At 42.8% G+C, this 11,625-nt stretch overlaps 1 long non-coding RNA gene across 1 annotated transcript; it reads right to left on the bottom strand.

Annotated features, from left to right (window-relative positions):
* Window positions 1–426: 426 nt before the first annotated feature.
* On the bottom strand, window positions 427–11,366 carry LOC137371747 (uncharacterized). Its single transcript, XR_010975281.1, has 3 exons — window positions 11,280–11,366; window positions 2,883–3,094; window positions 427–721 (listed from the first exon to the last, which is right to left on the bottom strand). It is a non-coding gene; the product is annotated as an uncharacterized lncRNA (long non-coding RNA).
* Window positions 11,367–11,625: the final 259 nt, after the last annotated feature.

Here is an 11,625-nt window from a genome sequence, read left to right as displayed (position 1 = left end):
GAAAATCAATGGTGACGGGTCAATTTTGTGGCTGCTAAATGGGCACCTAAGCCTCCAATACAGCAGATAGTAAGCATATGCACATTATGAACCAGGAGTGTGTCACCAGATATATCGATTCTGGCAAAAAAAGACATCCATGGGTTGCCCTGAATGCAGCGTCTATTTGGAGAACAGCAGGCAGACAAGGCCTAGGTGTAACATCTCATCTGAAGGATGGTACTTCTGACAATGTCTTCAGAAAGATTTTGCTCACTTGATTTTGTAAAATTTTATATGTAGGAATTGGTTTTATAAAATGTATTAATTAGCAATACCAGCAGAGTCAAAGACCTAAATTTTTGTCATTTACAAATAATCATTAAATTGCAAAAAACAAAATACTGCCGATGTTGGAAATCTGAAACAAAAATGGTGCATATAGTGAATCACTCAGCAAATCAGGCACAGCATCGATGAAGGGAATTGATGACGTTATTGCCCCTTATTAGGGTTCTTTCCAGACTTTCCAGCCTTTGAGGAAAAATGGAGAATTGAGGGGAGATATTAGTTCCCATCATGCCTATATTATTGGGTGAAAAATTAGCATGGGAGGGATCAATTTCTAGGGTCAACATCTCATGCTCGACATCCTCCAAAAGGTACCAGCTGCCAAATTGGTAGTCGGCGATTTCCAAGTATCCAGGTCATCCAATTGAAGCAGCTTGGACGTTCATACAAACTAAAATGAAAGGAAATCATGGTGTTACTAGGAAATGTTCATACACCCCAGTTTGTTTCTTGGGGCACCTGCATTCTCCTGCAGGTAGATGCTAGTAGTCTCCCCCAAACAACCCCCTACACCATGCTCCATCTCCTGCACAGCTTTTGTCAGCTATGCCAGCACTCAGCAATTCCAAACCGTGGAAGCTTTCAGTGAATTTGTCAATCACAATCCTAACAATTAAATAAGTAAGATGTGGCTGGCAAGGTCAACAGCAACAGATCATTTGCGTGTCATTGTCATTTTCAGATTTATGTCATTCATAAATGATAGAAACCAGCACCTTACAAAAACCCAACTCAGTATTAGGGATGATTGATTTATTCATGAGCAGACAGCTAACAAGTCAGTCATTTTTAAATAGAAGGGATGTTCATAAATGTTCTAGGACTGCTGATGGCTGACATTGCCCGAATTTACTGAGAGTTGACATAATGATTGCTGAAAGCAGATATGGCAGGGGGGACCCGACAGCTTACATGGCAGAGTCGAGACAGGCAGTGCTAACAGGGCTCAGATGAAGACACTTTACAAGGTAAGCAAGAAGATAGCTAGCAGTGGCTGAACAAGACTGACAGTTGTTCAGTGATTTCTGTTAAGTTCAGTACGCCAGCATCAGTCACAGCTGACAGTGCTGTGTCAAAACTTACAGAAGCCATTGATTCTTGGACAGCACAACATCTGTTCATAAATCAATGGAGGTCTGACTAACTGATGTACATGTTGAATTATTTCCATGTTGAGGAAGCAACTGTTTTAATGAAAAAGAGTTCGATAAGCAAATTGCAGAAATTAACCAGCAGTTAATAAACACAAGTATTTTTTCTCTATTTTCATTAATTATGTATGAATGCTTTATGAATAGAACAAAGTTATTTAGAGGCAATATTAATGCAGTTTAAAGCAAATTCATAAAAGTGAACAATTTTGCTCTGTGTCTCACAGTACATATTCTCTAATAATGTAAACCATAAGTAAAACATAGGACATAGTGCAGTAGAATATGAGTTGATGTTTAAATACTGGTCCTCACAATAAAACAATGACATTTAACTTTTCATTGATTTAGTAATCTTGACAATTTATGGTGAATTTTGAAGATATATTCTTCTATGACCTCCTCTTCTTCCAGGCCTGCAGACTGCAACATTAACTGCAGGGCTGGCAGCCCTTTAAAAAAGGCACCATTATCTACCAAGGCATCAGCTGATACTGGACTCTCCCCCTCCGAATCCGACTCCGACCACAAAATTGGTTGGGTCCTGCACCTCGAGGCCTTTAATTGGCTGGCCGCACCAGTCCCTGATGTGCCATGCAACTGTTTCCAATCCGATGACAGGACCAATATCTGCGTAATAAAATTAGGCCCACAGGGAGACCTGTTTGGAAACCCCAGTTCCCTTCCCTTATCTCTTCATAGTCAGTTTTTGACAAGGAAGATGTGTGTGTTTCTTAACCCCCGAGTGTATGGCCAATTTGAATAACCAACAGCATGCTTTTCGTGTGTTGAAATAAAAAGGATTATTTTTATTCACACATTCACCCAAAACCCTAAAGCTACATCACACACTTGCCACTCACACACAGACACTTGAGAAAGAAATCCATTAAAGAGGATAGTACACTTTTACCAATTACGAACAAAGGATTAGTCTGTACTTTATGTGATTTTTGGCATGTCCCGGGGAAAAGGCCTGCTTTGCGGACCTTGTGAAGAAGGCTGAAGTGCAGTTAGGTGGATTCAATAGCTGGAGTCGTATATTGACGTCATTGCAGGATTCTCTCTAAGAGGTGGACTTTCAGCAGGTCACGAAGTTAGTTGCTTGTAGTCTCATTACAAGGAGGTTGGTTTTCTGTACTGGTAGACTTGAAAAGGAACAGGCTTGGAGACCTTAAGATGTTACAACCTTCATTTCTTTTAAGATCATACTGCTTTGCCTGCTTTCTCTGCAGTTGTTGAATACTGACTAACTAGTTTCTCCCTGGTGCTTGGATCTATTACCAGTGTTTAGTTTCAGTCATGTGACCACCTGAGCAATACTTCTATTGTCCACCCAGAATGATTTGATGTTCGAAGCCATTGCTACACAATGGGGGATGAATGGTGGCCTCTACTTACGATTTAAACGGTTTCCTACAGCTCTCCTTGTTAAGCTTTGAGCTGACAGTGGGTTGGACTTTGTTCTCCCCAGGCATCGGGTTCCATGGAGGGGGCCAGAAGATGGCTCTGGATGAGGCCTACCACGGACCTCGACTCTGTGAGGGCTTGGCCTGATCCTCCTGGCGATGGCGAGGCTCCATGGCAGCACCTCTGCAGCTGGGCGAAGGGACCTCAATTAAAATATTCAAATCAATTAAATAAATACATTTAAATAAAATTACCTGCTAACTTGAGGGCCTGCCGCAATCCTCGGCAAGGTGGCCGGCACACCCGCATCTGCAAATCCCATTTGGGGAAACGCAGCGCCACACTAGTGGGGAGGGGGGAGGAAGTAAGATTTTCAGTGTGGGTCGGGGACGGGGTCAAATAAATGTAATAGATGTAGGGGATGGTGGGATGGGTTTGGGAGGAATGGTCAGATGTAAAAGGTAAGTGTTTTGCAGGGTGGAAGGGCAAATAATTACTGTAATGGTTCTCAGTGAGTGGGAAAGGGGCGTTTTAAATGTGTTTACTTAATTTTGGGGTGTTACTTCTTTAAAAATTTAAATGTGCTGGCAGGGTTGGCTGCCCTTTAAAAATGGCACCAGCGCAGCTGACACCATTGCCAGTGACGAACAGCCCATCCCCTCCATGCTATTGGTGGGGGCCGGCCACCCCGGCCATTTAAATGAGCTGCCGTGTGGGAGATTGCAGCAGCTCTTTGGCGTGTAGCCTGCATGTGTGGGCTGCCATTTTTTGAGCTCTCTGTCAAGATGGACAGACCTGCCTGCAACAGGTAGGTTAGTGAAGTCAAGTTCAAGTAAGTTACTTCTTCATGTTGGCTCCTGTTACACCAATGTGCTTTGTTGAATGATAATTTTCTTTAATCCACAGTCTGGAAATCTGAATTTATATATTTTTAAAAGATATTTAAAAAAAGAAAAGCTAAAAAGATGACTTTGCTGGTCGCTTAGGATGATCACCTAATTTGCATCACTGTATCCTACATTGCAAAGGACTGTGAGGAGGGAGAGGAAATAGCTGCATTTCCCAGAAAGTTTAAGGGAACTGCTTGACCTTTTTCTTTTTAGCAAGAGAGAAATACTGCTAACTGCTCTGTTTTGAATACGAACATACAAATTAGGCCACTCGGCCCCTCCAGCCTGCTCTACCATTCAACAAGATCATGGCTGATCTGATTGCAACCTTAACTCCACATTCTCGCCAACCCCAAATAACCTTGCACCCCCTTGCTTATCAAGAATCTATCTACCACTGCCTTAAAAATATTCAAAGACTCTGCTTCCACTGCCTTTTGAGGAAGAGAGTTCCAAAGACTCAAGACCCTCTGACAGAAAAAATTTCTCCTCATCTCTGTCTAAAATGGGTGACCTCTAGTTCTAGATTCTCCCACAAGAGGAAACATCCTTTCCACGTACACCCTGTCAAGATCTGTCAGAATCTTATACGTTTCAGTCAAGTCGCCTCTTACTCTTCTACACTCCAGCAGATACAAGCCTAGCCTGTCCAATCTTTCCTCATAAAACAACCTGCCCATTCCAGGTATTAGTCTAGTAAACCTTCTCTGAGCTTCTTCCAATGCATTTACATCCTTCCTTAAATAAGGAGACCAATACTGTGCACAGTACTTCAAATGTGGTCTCACCAATGCCCTGTATAACTGAAGCATAACCTCCCTATTTTTGGATTCAATTCCCCTCGCAATAAATGATAACATTCTATTCGCTTTCCTAATTACTTGCTGTACCTGCATACTACCTTTTTGCGATTCATATACCAGGACACCCAGATCCCTCTGCATCTTAGAGCTCTGCAATCTCTCAGCATATTTATATCCCTTTGTAGCCTCCTTATGTCATCTTCACAACTTACTTTCCTACCTATCTTTGTGTTATCAGCAAATTTAGCAACCATAGCTTCGGTCCCTTCATCCAAGTCATTTATATTAATTGTAAAAAGTTAAGGCCCCAGGATTGTTCCTTGTGGCACACCACTAGTTACATCTTGCCAACCAGAAAATGTCCCATTTATGCCTACTCACTGTTTCCTGTTAACGAGCTCATCCTCTATCCATGCCAAAATGTTACCCGTACACCATGAGCTTTTATTTTCCACAATAACCTTTGATGTGGAACCTAGTCAAATGCCTTCTGGAAATCTAATTACTGTACATCCACCGGTTCCCCTTTATCCACAACACATGTTACTTCTTCAAAGAACTCCAATAAATTGGTTAAACATGATTTCCCTTTCACAAAACCATGTTGACTCTGCCTCATTAACTTGAATTTTTTTAAATGCCCTGCTAGAACGTCTTTAATAATAGCTTCTAATATTTTCCCTATGACAGATGTTAAGCTAACTGTCCTGTAGTTTCCTGCTTTCCGTCTCCCTCCCTTTTCAAATAAAGGAGTTACATTGGCTATTTACTAATCTAATGGAAATTTCCCTGAGTATAGGGAATTTTGGAAAATTAAAACTAACACATCAACTATCGCACTAGCCACTTCTTTTAGGACCCTAGGATGAAGTCCATCATGACTCGAGGAATTATCAGCCCGCAGCTCCGACAATTTGCTCAGTGATTCCTGGTGATTGTAATTTTCTTGAGTTCCTCCCTCACATTTCCTGATTTACATCCTATTTCTGGGATGTTACTTGTATCCTCTATGGTGAAAACTGATGCAAAATACCTATTCAATTCAGCTTCCAGCTCCTTATTTTCTCTTATTCATTCCCCAGACTCATTTTCTAGAAGACCAACACTCACTTTGTTAACTCTTCTTTTTTAAATATCTATAGAAACTCTTACTACCTGTTTTTATATTTCTAGCCAGCTTTCTCTCATACTCTAATTTTTCCCTCCTTAATGATCTTTTAGGCATTCTTTGCTGTTTTTTATATTCTGTCCAATCTTCTGATCTATCACCCATCTTTATGCAATTATTTGTTTTTTCTTTAAGTTTGATACTATCTTTAACTTTTCTAGTTAACCACAGGTGGTGGGTCCTCACCTTGGAATTTTTCTTTCTCATTGGAATTTATCTATTCTGTGTATTCTGAAATATCTCCTTAAATGTCTGCCACTGCATCGCTATTGAACTATCCCTTAACCTACTTTGCCAGTTCACTTTTGCTAACTCTGCTCTCATGCCCTCCCTTATTTAAGTTTAAAATACTAGTCTTAGACCCACTCCTCTCTCCCTCAAAGTGAATGTAAAATTCAATCATATTATGATCACTGCTGTCTAGGGGCACCTTCACGATGAGATCATTAATTAACCTTGTTTCGTTGCACAATACTAAGTGTGGTATAGCCTGTTCTCTGGTTGGCTCCAGAATATGCTATTCGAAGAAACTATCCCAAAAATTCTATAAACTCCTCACCTAGGCTACCTTTGCCCATCTAATTTTTCCAGTCTATATGTAGATTAAAATCCCCCATGATTATTGCCATATCTTTCTGACAAGCACCCATTATTTTTTCTTTTATACCTGTCCTACTGTGTGGTTACTGTTAGGGGGCCTGTACACCACTCCCACAAGTGACTTCTTGCCTTTATCATTTCTCATCTTGTAATAAGAGGTTTTTAAAAAAAAAACTAAGAGATCTGTGTGCCTTTAAGACTGAGAAAAATGACTTGCTATGAACACTGAATGCATTTGGTGTTTGAAGTGCAGGCTGTAAAACTTGTATCCAAGCAACCAGAAAGATTTATGACTGTCTTGTGATTTGGTTGTTGTAGAGTTTCAGTTTCAGTTTGGCAGAGTGTAACAGATCAGGGAGCTGGACAAGCAGCAAGCATGGGACTTGTGTTTGTAGACCCGAGAAAAGACCTTACTCTCTCATGAAAATAAGCTTTGCATCTCATAGAAAGAAATTCTAAGTTTAAGGTATGGTTTTGACCTGCCTGAGGAGAGAGAAAAGACCCAGGAAGATGGGTTGCTATGGTCTGTGAAGGAACAATACTTTGGAGAAAGGAAGCCCTGTGTTTTAGGTGTGGCAGATTGCTGTTGCATCCAGTCTCTGGAAAATCTCTGCCTCAAGAGTGAGTCCTGTTGTGTTTTTGCAAGACCCGAAAATTTCGAGAAAGTTTCTACTGTTAGACTGCAACTTTAAAATTTAAATAGACCTGTTGAAACATCTTTTTGCTGAAAGATCTGTGTGACACCTGCTGCAGAAGAGTTGCCTTCAACCTATCACAGACTGTTCATTAATTTCACCTGAGAGACTTAGAGTGGCATTCAGACACCTCACTGATCAGGAAATATCCCACCATACTGCGACAACTAATTATTTTATTATTCCTAAGAAAGCGTTGCAACTTAAAACAACCTTTAAAAACCAGTTACAGAGGGTGGCAAGGGCACAGAACGTACTCTGGTGGGGGACTTCAATGTCCATCACCAAGAGTGGCTCGGTCGCACCACTACTGACTGAGCTGGCTGAGTACTAAAGGACATAGCTGCTAGACTGGGTCTGCGGCAGGTGGTGGGGGAACCAACACGAGGGAAAAACATACTTGACCTTGTCCTCACCAATCTGCCTGCCGCAGATGCTTCTGTCCATGACTGTATTGGTAAGAGTGACCACCGCACAGTCCTTGTGGAGACGAAGTCCCGCCTTCACAGTGAGGATACCCTCCATCGTGTTGTGTGGCACTATCACCGTGCTAAATGGGATAGATTTCGAATAGATCTAGCAATGCAAAACTGGGCATCCATGAGGCGCTGTGAACATTAGCAGCAGCAAAATTGTACTCAACCACAATCTGTAACCTCATGGCCCAGCATATCCCCCACTTTACCATTACCATCAAGCCAGGAGACCAACCCTGGTTCAATGAAGAGTGCAGGAGAGCATGCCAGAAGCAGCACCAGGCATACCTCAAAATGAGGTGTCAACCTGCTGAGGCTACAACCCAGGAATACTTGCATGCCAAACTGCATAAGCAGCATGCAATAGACAGAGCTAAGCGATCCCATAACCAACGGATCAGAACTAAGCTCTGCAGTCCTGCCATATCCAGTCGTGAATGGTGGTGGACAATTAAACAACGGACTGGATGAGGTGGCTCCACAAATATCCCCATCCTCAATGATGGGGGAGCCCAGCACATCAGTGCGAAAGATAAGGCTGAAGCATTTGCAACAATCTTCAGCCAGAAGAGCCAAGTTGATGATCCATCTCGGCCCCCTCCTGAAGTCCCCAGCATTACAGATGCCAGACTTCAGCCAATTCGATTCACTCCGCGTGATATCAAGAAACGACTGAAGGCACTGGATACTGCAAAGGCTATGGGTCCTGACAATATTCCGGCAATAGTACTGAAGACCTGTGCTCCAGAACTTGCCGTACCCCTAGCCAAGCTGTTCCAGTATAGCTACAACGCTGGCATCTACCCGGCAATGTAGAAAATTGCCCAGGTATGACCTGTACACAAAAAGCAGAAGTCCAACCCGACCAATTACCACCCCATCAGCCTACTCTCAATCATCAGTAAAGTGATGGAAGGTGTCATCAACAGTGCAATCAAGCGGCACTTGCTTAGCAATAACCTGCTCAGTGATGCTCAATTTGGGTTCTGCCAGGGCCAATCAGCTCCTGACCTCATTACAGTCTTGGTTCAAACATGGATAAAAGAGCTGAACTCAGGAGGTGAGGTGAGAGTGACTGCCCTTGACATCAAGGCAGCATTTGACCGAGTATGGCATCAAGGAGCCCTAGCAAAACTGGAGACAATGGGAATAGGGGGAAAACTCTCTGTTGGTTGGAGTCATACCTAGTGCAAAGGAAGATGGCTGTGGTTGTTGGAGGCCAATCATCTGAGCTCCAGGACATCACTGCAGGAGTTCCTCAGGGTAGTGTCCTAGGCCCAACCATCTTCAGCTGCTTCAATCATAAGGTCAGCAATGACCATCTCCAACAAGAGAGAATCTAACCATCTCCCCTTGACATTCAATGGCATTACCATCGCTGAATCCCCCATTATCAACATCCTAGAGGCTACCATTGACCAGAAACTGAACTGGAGTAGCCATATAAATACCGTGGCTACCAAAGCAGGTCAGAGGCTAGGAATCCTGCGGTGAGTAACTCACCTCCTGACTCCCCAAAGCCTGTCCGCCATCTACAAGGCACAAGTCAGGAGTGTGATGGAATACTCTCCACTTGCCTGGATGGCTGCAGCTCCAACAACACTCAAGAAACTCAACACCATCCAGAACAAAGCAGCCCACTTGATTGGCACACCATCCACAAACATTCACTCCCTCCACCACCGACGCACAGTGGCAGCAGTGTGTACTATCTGCAAGATGCATTGCAGCAATGCACCAAGGCTCGTTAGACAGCACCTTCCAACTCCGCAACCTCGACCACCTCGAAGGAGAAGAACAGTAGGTGCATGGGAACATCACCTCCTGCAAGTTCCCGTCCAAGTCAAACACCATCCTGACTTGGAATTATGTTGCCGTTCCTTCACTGTCGCTGGGTCAAAATCCTGGAACTCCCTTCCTAACAGCACTGTGGGTGTTCCGACCTCACATTACTGCAGCGGTTCAAGAAGGCAGCTCACCACCACCTTCTCAAGGGCAATTCGGGATGTGCAATAAATGCTGGAATAGCCAGTGTGGCCCAGATCCCATGAATGAATAATAAAAAAAAGTGCTATTCGGCAGGGAGTTCCAGAATTTTGACCCAGCAACAGTGAAGGAACAATGATATAGTTCATAGTCAGGATGATATGTGGCTTGGAGGGCAATTTGCAGATGGTGGTATTCCCATGCATCCGCTGCCCTTATACTTCTAGATGGTGGAGGTTGCAGGTTTGGAAGGTGCTGTCTCATTAAAACACTGATAACATTTGTACCAGATTTTCTTTGCTTCTGATCGGAGGGCTCTTTTCAATGGGTGTACTGTCTTCAACCCTCAGTGGCACCTCCTTCAGCTCATGGCTTACTGAGATAATCTGCAGCTCTTCACAACTGCTCAACCCCAGGATAGCAGGACCATCTGTTTCAATGACGTAGAACATACAGTTAACATCTTTTCCTTTGTGTATCCCTCTGATTTGGGTTGTACCTAGTCGTCGAATCTCAGTTCCCCCATATGCTGTTAGCATGAAGTTGTTTGGTTTCAGAGCACCTTTCATTGCATAACCATTTTCCTGCAAATTTTCAGGAAAGATCTTCTGGTATAGTCTGAGTTGGATGATGCCACTCTGTACTCCGGTATCAATCTTCACCTTCAGATTTATCGTTGTGGGCTTATTTCTCACCCTCTTCTTGATCTGAATGGTTGTGTGAATTTCTTTTCACTGGGAACTGTCACATCCTGACATTTCATGCAATTGTATGGTTGCTGTGTCTGTCATTTTTTCAAATGCATTATCATCTTCCAGGGTATGGATGTTTTGGTTTCGATCACAACTGATTTGCCCTGTTACTCTGGCTCTGCAGACTCGTCTACCACCTTTTTGCCTTGTTCTGCACATCTTTTCCCAGTGATTTCTCTTTCCACAAGCTCTGCAGATTGATCCATATGTGGGACATTTCCTTCTGTCTGCGAATTCATTTGGTCGTCCACATCTCCTGCATGTCTTCCTCTCTTTTTCGTGTACTTTCTTTCATTGTTGTTTCGCTGCATCAACCCTGCTGCCTTTCTATTGGCTTAACTGAAGGATAGCTGTTTGGGAAGTGAGTGTCTTCATCTGTCTCCTGGTGGCTTCATGTGCTCTGGCAGTGTTTACAACCTGTGATATTGTGCGCTTGTCCTTACCAATTAGAGCTTTCTGTACTTCAGGATGTGCAGAACCCCAAATGAGCTGATCTATCAACCTTTCATCTGTGTCCTTAAATTTACAGTTTTTGGCTGCATTTTTCAATCTTGTTACAAAATTTTCGATAGACTCACCTAGTTCTGGTCTGAGGCCTTGAAATTCATATCGGTATATCTGATGAGTTGATTTTGGCTGGAGATGGGTTCTGAATCTTTCTAAAATTTTGTCTGGCTTTCTGTTGTCCTGTCCGCTTAGGTCCCAGCTCTTAAATAAATGTAATCCTTTATCTCCTGCCCACAGAAGGATATAGCTGACCCTCTCCGCTTCACTAGTGCCTTTTAGGAAACTACTGAATATCAGTCTGCACTTCTGTTTACACTTCTCAAATACCTCTCCAACATCATCAGCTTCCCAATTCATTATGGGCTGTAGCTGTGCATTTATTCCTGCCCTGGCTGACATTTCATTTTTCATTTTCGCACAGGTCACTCAGTTTTACTTTCTCTCTCTCTGGCACTAATTTGGGTCAATTTTTCCCAATCTAATTCTTTTAAAATGTTCTTGGTTTACTCACAGACATACGCTGCCACCATATTATGTCTTCTGTTTGTTTTCTGCTTCCCAGATATTGGAAATAATCACACTTTAAACTTGGAAAGGCTGGAGTCTTTGTTTATTCATCTATCCAGCATGCTGCCTGGTGTAGGACTGCTTAAGACTGGTTTCCTGTTACATGTCACATGATTCTCCAGTGCAGCCATGAATGTGGCCCCACTGGAACACTTACACATAAAAATTAGTTCCTAGCTAATTAGTTGCTAGCACTTTACAGATAGTACAACAATATATAACAGGCGCGTTGTTTATTATTTTTAGGTACAATAAAATTAACATCTTTCTTCGTTAACTCAAGAAAACCT

This window comes from Heterodontus francisci, chromosome 7 (genome assembly GCF_036365525.1).
Source record: "Heterodontus francisci isolate sHetFra1 chromosome 7, sHetFra1.hap1, whole genome shotgun sequence".
NCBI classification, from domain to species: domain Eukaryota; kingdom Metazoa; phylum Chordata; class Chondrichthyes; order Heterodontiformes; family Heterodontidae; genus Heterodontus; species Heterodontus francisci.
This window is presented reverse-complemented; position numbering and strand designations above follow the sequence as displayed.